This window comes from Eschrichtius robustus, chromosome 2, assembly GCF_028021215.1.
Source record: "Eschrichtius robustus isolate mEscRob2 chromosome 2, mEscRob2.pri, whole genome shotgun sequence".
NCBI classification, from domain to species: domain Eukaryota; kingdom Metazoa; phylum Chordata; class Mammalia; order Artiodactyla; family Eschrichtiidae; genus Eschrichtius; species Eschrichtius robustus.
Window position 1 is genome coordinate 12,891,176 of NC_090825.1, and position 14,200 is coordinate 12,905,375.

General features: G+C 37.7%; 1 non-coding gene across 1 annotated transcript; it reads left to right on the forward strand.

The window, feature by feature from the left end:
* The first annotated feature begins 13,518 nt into the window (after nt 1–13,518).
* Nucleotides 13,519–13,625, forward strand: LOC137760388 (U6 spliceosomal RNA). The gene has a single exon (XR_011073334.1). It is a non-coding gene; the product is annotated as a U6 spliceosomal RNA (small nuclear RNA).
* Nucleotides 13,626–14,200: the final 575 nt, after the last annotated feature.

Consider the following 14,200-nt stretch of genomic DNA (forward strand, 5'->3'; position numbering starts at 1 on the left):
TGGTTGACCAATTCCAAGATAAAGAAGGTAAGCTAAGTATTAAATGTCAATCCTGAAGGTGAGATCTTTATAAAACAGAAGTTTACAAATTGCAGTTCTTCCGTCATACTCTCCCGTGTAATTAGCCCACATCAAGCTAGAAGATTCTAAAATAAAGGAAATGAAGAACATTTTGAACATCACCAAGACTTTTCTGGAAAACCTACTCTTAATATGGCAGAAATTAATGCTTTTAAGCAAAGTAAAAGTCCTAGACTATGCTATAAATTTAGTAAACACAAGTTTTGTAGCCATTGTAGCAAATTCCCTAGGAAATACCCACAAAACTTGAGATAAACTTGCTGTCAAATCCTATAAGAAGTGGTTGATAATAAGTGGACATGAAAAAGACTGAGAGAAGCTGAGTTGCCTTATAAGACTGGGAGGAGAGCAGAGTGTAGCTTTTGATTCTGAGAGAGTGTGTTATTCCTCTCACATCGTAGAAGAGAGGAAGAAAGAGGGCCGAGTTTATTCCTTATTCTTGCCCACATTTGGGGACTGAAATTGAACAGCCATCAAAATAAGCCAAGGCTGTAGTGGGACACATTCTTCACCATTGCTGCGGAAAAAAAAACTAGATAGCTCCCTGCAGCTGGGTTTCATTGCGTGGCACAGATGTCTTGAAGAAATGGCAAGCTTTTAGGAGCTATGGAGAAACGAAGTTGGGCAGGCTGTGCCGGAAGCACGGGTGAGCCGGTGACATTACGCCTCAGCTAGGAAGATAATGGCATAAGGACACCTCTGGGCAGCAGAAGAGCCAGGCACGCAGATATATAGAAAACATCTAACAATTGCACATAGTGGCTGACTGTGGTTTGTGTGATTCCTGAGGAATCCCACCACCTACCTCCCCTTAGTGGGAGGAAAGGACTTAGCGGGTATGAAAGTTCCCAAGTGTAAATCCAAAGTAAAATGGCATTCTCATTATTTGATACTTGAAAGAGACAGAGAGAAAGACAGAGAGAGAGAGAGAGAAAGAAAACACGAGTTATAACACTGTTCATTCTTAGGCATGAGAATTGGGTAATTGATAATTGATCTCTCTGCTCCTCCACATTTCCCAGCCTCCCTTGCCATTGCATTTGTTCTGGCCATTGAGATATGGACAGAAGTCATGTGTCATTTCTAAGCCTGGCCCATTAATATACCCCTCAAGGTTCTTCAGCTCTCTCCTTTCTTGCCATGGTGACTTGGGAAGATCAATGTGGCAGAGAGACAGGATGGGCCACTGGACCTGCCCTGGATTTCATGTATGCAAATTTAAACCTTTCGTGTGTTAAGTTCCTCAAACTTACCTGTTGTGGCAATTGGGGTTGATTACCTGGACAAATATAAGTCCCAACCTCTATCATTGCTAAGGTGAGAGGATAGAATTGCCAAGCCCCTCTTTGAAACACCTCTTCAGAAGGGCCTTTTATAACTATCCTCACCCTTCCCCCAACTTGGAGGTTGCCTTTTTCATTAGTTTTAAATTAATAGGGGTAAGGAGCTGGAAATAAGCACAATATATATTGCTCCAGTGGCCTCTAGTTTGGCTCAAGAGTGGCTCTCTTATTTAGATTATACTAAGGAGTAAAAATTAATGCTCTCTATAATTCCAGAGTATATATGGACTAGTTAGAGAAACAAAATGCAATCAACTTGGAATCATTAGAAGAATCATTGTCAATTCCAAGGGACGCTTCCCTTATGTCAGGACTCATTCATATCATTAGCTTTCTATTTATGTGATATGAGGACAGAGATTTTGATCCTCTTACGAATGACTTTGTTTTTAATTGAAGTATAGTTGATGTACAATATTATGTTAGTTTCAGTACTACCTAATTATTTGACACTTGCATACATTGTGAAATGATCACCATGATAAGTTTAGTAACCATCTGTCCCCATAAAAAACTACTACAATATTATTGACTTTGTTTCTTATGCTGTGTATTACATCCCCGTGGCTTATTTATTTTGTACTAGAGATTTGTACCTCTTAATTCCCTTCACCTATTTCGCCCCCAGTCCCATCCCCCGACCCTCTGGCAACCACCTATTTTTTCTCTGTCTCTAGAAGTCTGTTTTCATTTTGTTTTGTTTGTTTGTTTTGTTTTTTAGATTCCACATATGAGATCACATGTTGTCTTTCTCTGTCTGACTTATTTCACTTAGCATAATACCCTCTAGATCCATCCATGTTGTTGCAAATGGCAAGAATACATTTTTTATGGCTGAGTAATATTCCATTATATATATATATATAAATTATATATATATATATTTAAAACATCTTCATCCATTCATCTATTGATGGACACTTAAGTTGCTTCCATACCTTGGTTATTGTAAATAATGCTGCAATGAACATTGAAGTGCCTATTATCATTTCAAATTAGTGGTTTTGTTTAATTCAGGTAAACACCCAGAAGTGAAATGGTTGGATTATATGGCAGCTTTGTTTTCAATGTTTTAAGGAATCTCCATACTGTTTTCCATAGTGGCTGCCCCAATTTACAATCTCACTAACAGTGCAAGAGGGTTCTCTTTTTTCCACATCCTCGCCAACACTTATTTGTGGTCTTTTTGATGATAGCCATTCTGACAGGTGTGAGGTGGCACCTCATTGTGGTTTTGATTTGCATTTCCCTGACGATGAGTGACGCTGAGCATATTTCTTCTGTCTGTTGGCCACTTGTTTGTCTTTTTTGGAATATGTCTATTCAGGTCCTCTGCCCGCTTTTTAATTACGTTGTTTGGTCTTTTTGATGTTGATTTGTATGAGATCTTCGTATATTTGGGATATTAACCCCTTATTGGTCATATCATTTACAAATATCTTCTCCCATTCAGTAGGTTACCTTTTCATTTTGTTGATGGTTTTCACTGTGCAAGAGATTTTAAGTTTAATTGAGGTCCCATTTGTTTATTTTTGCATTTGTCTCACTTGCCTGAGGAGACAGATCCAAAAAAATACTGCTAAAACCAATGTCAAAGAGTATACTGTTTATGTTTTCTTCTGACTTTTATCTTAAAATGAAGTTTTGTCTGTCAGTTATTAGCATTGCACTCTTTTCTCTGAGAGTATATGTCCATTTCTAACTCATTGACGACATATATTTCAGACATTATATTAGATCCTGAAACAAACCAATCATAGGGTTACATGTTTATCTCTGTACAACTTGATCTGGAAATGCATATTGACAGATATGTTTCCAATACACATTCTGTTCTAATGTCATTGGAGAAAGAATACATGTGTGACGTAGAAAGATAAGGGGCAATTTATACATCAATAAGTAACATTTCCTCCACTCAAAAGTCACCTTCAGAAAACAGTAAATGTCCTTTGTATTTTGCTGCCATTTTCTTAAAGAAAAAAAAATCCATTACACTGAAACATGGTTCCCCTAATCAACGTTTGGAGCATGTAACTAGAGACAATAAGCTTAAAATAGGAAAGGGGAATAATTAAATAGCTGACTGTAAAAGTTTATTATACAATTAGTTACATGCACACGCTTGTTCATTTTTCATTCTAGACTACTGTTATAATTAGAAAAACTTTAAACACATAAAAAAAGAACAAAGTTATAAAACATGTAGTTCTGTTTACAACTCAATGATGACTAATTAGATTATCAGATGGGTAATAAAATGGAAAGTTTCCAATAAAGCAAAACATTTAACACCAATTAAAGTCTTCTTTATAGAGGTAGAAAATATAAAATTTTACTTATCAATCTTGTTTTCAGTATCACAGCCTGAAGATACCATGTAACTTGCCCATTTAACTCTTGAATGAATCTCTTAAGAGATTTAAATTGGAATAAATATCACATCTTGAACTAGAATGATCAATGTTAATGTCTACTTAATTTCTGGCTTTAAAACTAATATAAGTCATGTTTTCATGATCCATATGGTATTATTTTTCTAAGGCAAGGCATTCAAAATGAATTATTTTACTTTAGTCCAGATTGTACGTAAACTGCTCACAAAAATATAGTTCTGATATCATCAAAAATCTATATTATAAATAAAATAAGATACTGCAAAGCAGATGGCTTAAGTTTAGCTATACATTGTTAGAGATATGATATTTAATCTCACTCTACCTGGAATTTTCTTATTTATATATATATTAGTTTTCCTGCCTATATCATTTATAATAAGTTATTCCCAGCTCTAAAACTGTGTTTTTTATTAAGATACAAAACATAATATGCACAGAAATGTGTTTAGATGTAAAACATTCACTTAAATGAAGCATTATTATATCATATTATTCAATAATAATTGCTTACATTTGTTTCAGACTCTTTGTATGCATATTAAATCTTCTCAACAAAATTAGGAAAATTCAGCATAATTAACTCCAATTATAGGGGGGGAAATGAAAGTTTAAGGATTAAGAATATTGACCAAATTCACCCATCTAGAATTATAGAATTGAATTCACATTTGATTATGATTAGTTCATTTGATTTGAGACATTCTGAAAAGAAGTTCAATACTTGAGACCTTATGTTTTCTCCACTGTCATTGTGTCAGAAACGCTATGCTGAAACTCAGTACCATTCCTACTTTATAAACACTTTTATGTATTGCAGGGGTGGAAAGCCCAGACTTCCTTGTCAGCAGGGTTCCATTTAGACTTTGCTGTTTAGAGGTTCTTGGTGAGATTTGGGAGTTAGAAGAAGAGAAGCTTCTGTTCTCTAGTGGCAGATGTCTATAGAACGTTGCCAATGGCTTCTTGGTGATCTCTTAGAATCACCTGCTGCCATGCTGCTGGCATCTGAGCTCATCCAGTGCCTGCTTTCTGGGATCCCAGCATTCTGATCTCTGGCTAGTAGCAGCTTCCCTGATTTTCACTCCTCTGACTTTCCCAATGACTGTGCAAGCCTCTAATGCCTACGCATATCAACAATGGTTTCCAATTTCCTGACTGAAGCTCTTGGACAAAGAATTTGATACCAAAGTTTGATACAGATACAGAACCTCATAGATGGGAATCTGGAGTTGGTTATCTGGCTGGGTTAGATTTGAAGGCAGTAATTATCTCATTGCCAGTGAAACCTGGGCTTTTGGTAGTTCTCAGCATACAGAGACAAAACATTGGTTTAAAGTAACATCTGAAGACACTTGTAACTACATGACTATTGAAAGGAAGGACTTTGGAAGATGAAGTAGCTGTTCCAATACAATATTATAGTGGAAATGATTGTTATACCGACTTTGGAATCATTTGATTGCTTCTTACTGCAGTGGAAAGGTGAGTCAGATAATGACAGGTTTATCGTTCAAAGAAGCAGAGAGTCTTAATAACTTTCCTAAAGATATTTCTCAGCTCTTACAGTCATAGAACCAAAGTATCCAAACACCAGGCTTAAGATTTGATCCTATAGGTCATAGAAATTAAACACCAATTGATTTCACAGTTTCATCAGGTCTCTTCTGTGAAAATTAGGGATTAGGCAAGAGTGAGATCCTGGGAACTGGAATGTATGGATTTTGTATGGATTCTAATGACTTTGAATATTTTGATCCCCTGTTATTACTGAGCCTCCCTTTCTAGAAGCCAGGGCCACTGCCGAGCTGCTTCCTCAATCATTCCTCCCCTTCCTTGATGATCCTACAATGACTTCACCCGAGATCATCACACACAAAGAGATGGGATTCTCCTCGCAGCCCACTCCCAATGTCTCTCCTGTCTCTAGCCCATAATTAGAGCCCAGTGACAAGGATTTGAGTACAAATTGAGAGCCAGCAGGAGATAGCATACACACCAAAAGAATTGTAAAATTTTTGCTAATTTATATTAAGGGAAACTCAGGGAATATGTGTGAGGAATGGATTCTAAGCCATTAAGACCAGGGAATAAGGAACATAACATTGATATAGGTCAAATTTATTGTTATTCATTGCACACACAAGTGTTTCTGGATTTATATGTGGTTCAAATAGCTGGGAATGACTCTTACAGTTTCACTGATTGACTGATTGATTGAAACCTAGACTCAGAGTCGTCCTACACTAAATGAAGTTGAGATATCAGAACTTCCTTGACACAATGGAGAGGAAGGAACCTAAAGGCTTAAGGAGGCAGGAATGTTGGAATGAATTTATCATGTGCAATCAATTAATTAGCTCCCTTACCATGTGTCCCACGAGGATCCAGATAGTAATTGTTTCCTAAAGACTTTGGAAAAATACACTGATGAGGAGAACAAAACATCCTTGAGGCTTTTAGTGAGCGCTCTTTACAAATCAGGAATGATGGTGGGAGACACTATCAAGGAAATGGCGCCATACTCAAAAAAATAAGGACATCCCAGAGTAGCAGAAGCTTCTGGCTACACTCAAGCACCAGGAACAAATGGGGACTGTTACTGAGATTGGCTGCAAAGTTGGGGTGGCAATCAAAATGGTTTGATTTGCAAAATTTTTGGCAGTGGCTAAATGATTGTGGTGTCTGTAAGGCTGAAAAACAAAATGGGAAGCCTGCTAAAGTGTTACTTAAAATATATAATCCAGTAGAATCTAAGTCTTCATTCAACACAGTAGAAAGTGGTGCTGCGCCCTCACCCCTAATCCATTCCCAGACGTGAATCAATTCATGGACCGAGAGTGCTGTGCTTAAAGGAAGGCCACGTTCTCTTGAGAGAAGACCCCGTGACACTGCCACACACGTTCACTGTAAATCTGCCTTCTAACCTTCCTCACAAGACATTTGGTTTTTCAACATAGTGATTGTGCACTGAAAAAATGGAGTTACCTGGACATTTGGAGATTATTGGACAGTTTCCCTGAGATGAAATGGGAAACTGAAATTCAACTCTCTTCCACCTGTCAGAGAGGAGACTTATGGAGGTCCCAGTGGAACTGCAAAACCACGGAGGTTATTTTCCTTGTTCCTGAATACCTACTTGATTTAGACGTAGTAAGTGACAGAATTCCTTCACAGAGACAGAGCTACTTTAGGAGGAAGTGACAATTGGAAACCTTACAACCACTATCAAAGCAAACAAAAGTCAACAACACATCCCTGGGGAGACTGCAAAGACTAATATCACCATCAAAGCATTGAAAGATGGCAGAGTTCAGTCTAACTACATCCCCCACTTAGTTTCCCTAATTAGCCTGTGGGAAAAACAGATGGATCTTGGAGAATAAAGGGATTATTTTAAATGGAAGCTGATAGTCACTCTAATTACAGCAACTACTGGAACCTGGTATTCGGCTATTGATCTATAAAATGTTTTTTACGTACACTGACTCAGAAAATTCGAGGCAATTAGCTTTCACCTTATAGGAACAGTAGTACACTTTAACTGATCTATCTCAGAACTATGTCAGTTTTGTAGTTACCTGTCATAATCCTATCCACAAAATCATTGTGTCACCGTCCCACAACACATTAAGGTTGTCCACTCTACTGATGATAAAATCTAATGAGCAGGATGTAGGCAATACCATAGGTGCCTTGCTGAGACACTTGTATGACAGATGATGAGGGACAACCCCAGTAAAATTCAGTGACCTGCCACCTTAGTGACTTTTTTAGTGGCATAGTGGTCTGGTCTGGTTGAGGTATCACATTCAATATGAAAGACAAGTTGCTGAACCTTTTACTCCTTATCCCTGAGAAAGAAATAAAATGCTTGGGAGCATTTGGTCTTTGGATTTCGGATACTATATTTGAGTGCGCTGCTCTGATGCATTTACTAAGCATTGCTCAAGGCTGCCAACTTGTCCAGGCCACTCTGCCAACTGCAGCGTATGACCTATAGGTCCAATGGAACTCGAACTGTCTATGATGCAAACAGGAATGCTCTAAGGAGTCACTGGCACACTCCCATAGGAGACCCACTGTGAAGACTCCTAGGGCTTTAGAGCAAAAACATAACCTTGTTTGCACACAACTTTCTCCTTTTCAGAAACAATTCCTGGTTTGCTACTGGGCCCTCATAGGGACGAATTGTCTGATCACAGGAAACTCATGATCACATGACCGTGAAATAACGTATTTGATATATCAAGATGACTTGCTATATTATAGAATGCACCGAATGATGGGCCAGTATGGAAACACTTCAATTCAACTGGGAGCGACATACATACAAGATCAGTAGGTTCCGAAGGCTAAAAAATTTAATGTGCTGATCACTCAAATTCTCATGAAACCATTCCTAATGTATTGCTACCTCTCCCTCAACTCACACTACATCCTCATGTGGAGTTTCCTCTAACCAGCTGACTGAGGAATAAAATAACTGCTCTTGGTTTAAGCGGGTTCCAAGAGACATGCTAGCGCTGGTCATATTTGGACTGTTGCAGACTCATAGCTCCCTCAGGGGATGCCCTAAAAGGTAAAAGGGAAGAGAAATACTTTCAAAGAACTCCAGCCACCTTACTTTCCATTGTGCATGAGAGGAGAGTGACCAGAGATAAAGATCTATTCATGGGTGATATCTAACAATCTGGCCAGATGGTCAGAGCTTTAGAAGGAATTAGGTGACAAGAAGGTATAAGAATGGAGCTCTCAGAATGCACAGAAAGTATGAAAATATTTGTTTTCCATGGGAATGCTAGTCAAAAGTTACTCACTGTGAATGTCAATCAGCGTCTTTTCTCAACCACCTCAGTGCTTGCTCTATGGGTCCGTGAACTAAACAGCAATGGCAATAGGACTGAGGTTATGACTGGAATCAAAACCTTGGGCTTCCTCTAACAAAGGAAGGCCTGGCCACGATCGATGCTGAGTGGCCAAACAGCAGAGACCAACACTGAACCTCTGATATGGTACCATTTTCCAGAGCAACTAAACATCTGATATCAGGTTGATTACATTGGAACCCTTTTATTATGGAGTGGGTAGTGATATGTCCTCACTAGAACAGATATTTCCTCTTGCCATGGATTAGCCTCCTTGCTGTAAATGCTTCTCCCTATACTATCATCTGATGCTTATTAATGATGCTTTATTCACTATCATAATGATAATGCATTCACCACCCATGACCAAGGAATCAATTTCACAATAATAGAAACTAGCCTGATAGGAAAATTGAGTAGCCTATGGAAGACTCAGTTTTACGCTGCCGGGTAGATACTACCTTGCAGAAGCTACACCGAATGCCTATACCTGTGTACATGACATGGTCCACTTTCTCCTTTAGTAGGAAATCACTGGAGTGGAAGTGGGCATGATTCCTCTCAATCTTCTCACTTAATCATCTTCTGTCAAAAGTTATGCTTCCTGTCTCCATAACTCGGGCTCTGCAGATTCTGAGATCTTGGTTCCTAGGAATGGAGAATTTCTACCAGGGAGCATATTTAACTTGAAGCTCAGATTGCAACCCAGCCATATTGGTTTTCCAATGTCATTGAAATAACAACAGAAAAAAGAAATACTGTACTGACTGGGATGACTAATCCTGATTATCAAGGGGAAATAGGACTGATGCTACCATAAAGAATGAAAAATGTACACGAAATGCAGGGATTATCTGAGTGTGTCTCTTAATACTTCCGATATTGTTAATGAAAAATCAGAGCTACCCAACTAATGGCTTGGACCAATCAGGAATGAAGTTTAGGGTTACTCTGCCCAGCAAAAGCCCGTAACCGCCTCAACGCTGACTAAGGACGAAGTGAATATGAAATAGGTAATAGAAAAAGTAGGTTCTAAACCAATTATAGCATTATGATCAGTCACAGAAAGGACTACAGTAATTGTGCTTATATTTTTGCTTGCTATGTTATGTATATATTATATTAGCCAAGTTAATTTTCTCCTTCATCTTCTCCTACTAGTTTGTGTAAGGAGTGTTGGTGGTTACACCTCTAGCTTAGTCTGCAAACTATAGGATATTAAATAGGGATTGTGACTGAGCTGAAAAAGAATGAATATCCAGAGATGGGTACAGTGACATTTGAATTTTCATGCCTTGCCTTTGGAGGAAGAGAGTGAGTACATCTTCATTAGACTGAGGGATGACTGCAGCAGGTCAGTGAAAAGAAAAACATTGTTGTTATTTGGAAATTTAAACACAGATACAGGGAGAACCAACTAGATATTGTGTCTTGATATGTAGTATCATCCCTATTCTTTTAAACTGTGTCTTGTAACATGGGGCTTGACAATTTGGAAGCTACGTTAACTAGATTTACTGGCCAATGGGGATTTGGTTTAAATTCTGCCAACAGAAGGCATTTGTGTGAGATTTGGAAGTAGAAAATACAGAGAAGCCCCTATTCTCCAGGAGCAGCTGGGCATCTGCAGATGGCAGATATGGGGTTTTGCCAGTGGCTGTCAGGTGTCCTGCAATGTTGTGGGCAGCATACATCATTGGTGGAGGTTTATTTGGATTCTTCTACTTTCTGATTGTTTGATGTTATTTTTAGTTTCCTTGACCTTGCGATAATTGTGTTAGACCATAATTCTCTGTATTATACCCCTTCCTGCTTAAAATACCTAGCAATAGTTTCTATTTTTCTGATCAAATCCTAATATATATATTGTATCTTTTTTCCTGTATTTGGCCATTGGCTACTACGCAGACTTTATAAGACTGTGTGGGGCTTCCCTGGTGGCGCAGTGGTTAAGAATCCGCCTGTCAATGCAGGGGACACGGGTTTGAGCCCTGGTCCGGGAAGATCCCACATGCCACAGGGCAACTAAGCTCGTGCGCCGCAACTACTGAGCCTGTGCTCTAGAGCCCGCGAGCCACAACTACTGAAGCCCGCGCACCGCAACAAAGAGTAGCCCCCTGCTCGCCACGAGTAGAGAAAGCCCGCGCACAGCAACAAAGACCCAATGCAGCCAAAAATAAATGATAATAAATAAAATAAATATTTTTAAAATCTTATAAAAAAAGACTATGTGAGGTGAACAATGAAAGCGTATTTCCAAGTATATTTCAAAAGGTACGCCTAAATAAGTGCTTACCTGCAGCATTGTCTTACAATACAAAGGTAGCCCATAAATGGTATATTCAAATATACTGCACATTGTGAATTATAGCTCAAGTGGTTCAGCTATAACCAAAACAAAATAGATTTAATTGGTCTGCTTGAATACTTAGCCAACTCATATTTATTATGTTGGTGTCCCAAAATGTTACCCTGCTGAAGTTTCTGCCAGTTGAACGTACTGTGAGTTTGCCGGCATAAATGGAAGTAGAAGAACAGGTTTCGTTGTGTGAAAATCATCACAGATCCAACCGTATGCTTTTTGAAAACATTCTTATTTTAAATTTATTTTTATCTTACTTGAACTGCCTATTCTTCTGTGTCACAAAGGGTAAAGGAAAGGAGAGTGATTGTTACTTTCAGCAAAGAAGACTGTATTTATTTTTTCTTTTAGTTAGACAAGCTAACTCTCCTCCACGTCTTTTAGTCAAACTGCCTGGAAAAACTTTGTATTTCTAATGGTGTGTCAGCGTTTTCTGAGTGACACTTTGCCGATTTAAAAGAAAGGAAAAAATATTTCTAGGATGGAAACCAAATATCTCAAAATGCAGTAGATTCATTATGGAAACTTTGTAAAAATAGCGTTTTAAAGAATATATTCATTTTTTTAAAACTGCCAAATACTTTATAATCAACCCAGTATATGTCTAGGCAAATTATTTCAAAACAGATGTTTGTTTAAAAAAAGAAGAAAAGAAATATTGAAGATTCTCGAAAGACTTTAGGGCATGAAGCGCAAGCTCCTTGGTGTAGCCCACACTTTGAGATCCTCACTCCCCTCTCCCGATGCTCCCTCACCCCGTGGCCCGGCACACGCCATAGCGTTTCCATGTGCGACCATTTGCTGCTCCCGGACATACCAACACTTTCAGCTCCTGCTTGAGCAACCCTTGGATCTGAATCCCGGTAGCCACCTGTACATGTCTTTGGTGGTTTATATGTGTCTTTTCAACTGGATTGAGTTCAGTAAGTGTAGAGATTCTTTTATTCATTTGTGTATTAATGGTGCTTAGCAAATATAGCTCGTAGTTACCAACAAATGGTCGATAAATACATGAAATGAGTGAATGAATCATAGGATTTTAGATTTGGAAGGAATATTAGGGGTTTTACTGTCCAAATTCCATGTTTCACAAGAGGAAAAGGAGGCTCAGTGAGGCTTTGGTTTGATCAATCTCACACAGTAGAAAAGTAGCGCTGCTGGTCCCGAAACACAGTTATGTCAGCTCTCCATTCAGAGGCCTTTCTACCCTTTCACTCCTGGCTAATTTGGAATTTTACTTGGAGGGATTGTGGTCCATTTTTTAAATATTTCACTGTGATACTCCTAATATCCTTGGGGACATCATTCACATTTTAAAAATAATTGGAGAAAAGTACCTATGACTTCAGGCATTCAAATAGCTACAGTAGCCCTCTAGTTTTCCAGCTGCCTCTGTCTGTTAGTATTTCAACACTTTATAAAACAGTAGCACCATTGTGGCAATTATATAGTACCTCTGTGATGGGTATAGATATTCTATATCTATATTTGACTTTTTATTATTAAGTTGTCAGAGTTCTTTATAAATTCTGGATACAAGTCTTTGTCAGAGAGATAGGTGAAATATCTATCTATCTATCTATCATCTATTTATCTATCTATCATCTATCTATCTAAACTTTCTACCCAGAATGTGAGAACATATTTTCATTATCTTCCTAGTATTTCTTGATGAGTAGAAATATTAAATTGTGATGAAGTCTAATTTATCCATTTTTAAAATTTTTATGGTTAATACTTTCTGTGTCTGTAAGTACTCTTTGCCTAGCCCCCAAATCATTAAGATACTCTTTGATGTTTTCTTTGAGAAATTTTATAGAGTTTGCTTTAAAGTTTAGGGCTATTTTCAACTTTTAATTTTTTTGTATGGTGTGAGGTAGGACTTGACCTTAATTGTTTTTTCATATATTCATCTAATTGTTGCAATATTACTTATTTATGGAGAAGTTTTTCTTTCCTTATTTAGTAGATTTGACATCATTCTTGAGAGTCAATTCGTTATATATAAGTAGGTCTATTTCTGTACTCCCTATTTTGTATTGTTGATTGTATTGTCTATTGTCTTGGCAAACTCACTCTGTCTTGATTATTGTAGCTTTATGGTAAGTCTATAAATCAAGTGCGCATAAGTCCTGCAGTTGTGTTCTTCTCTTTCAAGATAGTTTTTTGCTATTCTAGGTCCTTTTCATTTCCAAATAAATTTTAGAATCCGCTTGACAAATCACACCATGCAATTCATTGAATCTATAGATCAATGTCTGGACAAAAGACATGTGAACAATATTACTTTCCAATCTAGGAACATGGATTTTTTTCTGCTCCTTCATTTAAATCTTCATTTCTCTCAGCAGTGTCTTGTTATTTTCATGAAAGAGATTATGCATCTTTTTTGCAAATTTATTCCTAAAAACAGGCATACCTTTGGAGATATTGCGGGTTTGGTTCCAGACCATCGCAAGACAGCAAACGCTGTGCTCGCTTCAGCAGCACATATGCTAAAATTGGAACAATACAGAGAAGATTAGCATGGCCCCTGCGCAAGGATGACACACAAATTCGTGAAGCGTTCCATATTTTTGAGAAACTTGAACTCGCCAAACAAAGATTTCAGTGTAAATGTTGTCTTTACCAAATGAAGTTAAAGGAACAAGTTATAGTTAAAGTTTGAATGGAAGAGCCTGCCATTGTTGTTCCACATCTTGTTGTTGCTGTTTACATTCTTTTCTTGAGGCTACATCTTCATAAGATTCTTGGCAGGTATATGTTGGACACTTCTGTTTCATGGTCAAGGCAAGATCAGAGGCCACGGATACTGACAGCTGATTTGTCTGTTTTCTTCTGTCTTTTTCCATGACTGTATCTACTGCCTCATCTTGATTTACAAGCAAAACCTAGAAAACCTACAAAAATCAGTATTTTGTAGTTTATCTAGGAATAATACAGAAAATATTGCTGTCATTTTTGGTGAAGAAAATCAATTTGTATAGTTTATTTCAACTAAAATAAAAGGTGAATTTTGTTTTAAAAAAAAAAACAGCAAATATTGCAGTAAAGCAAGTCACACAAATTTTTTAGTTTCCCAGTGCATATAATGGTTATGTTTACACTATACTGAAGTCTATTCAATGTGCTATAGCGTATGTCTGAGAAAAA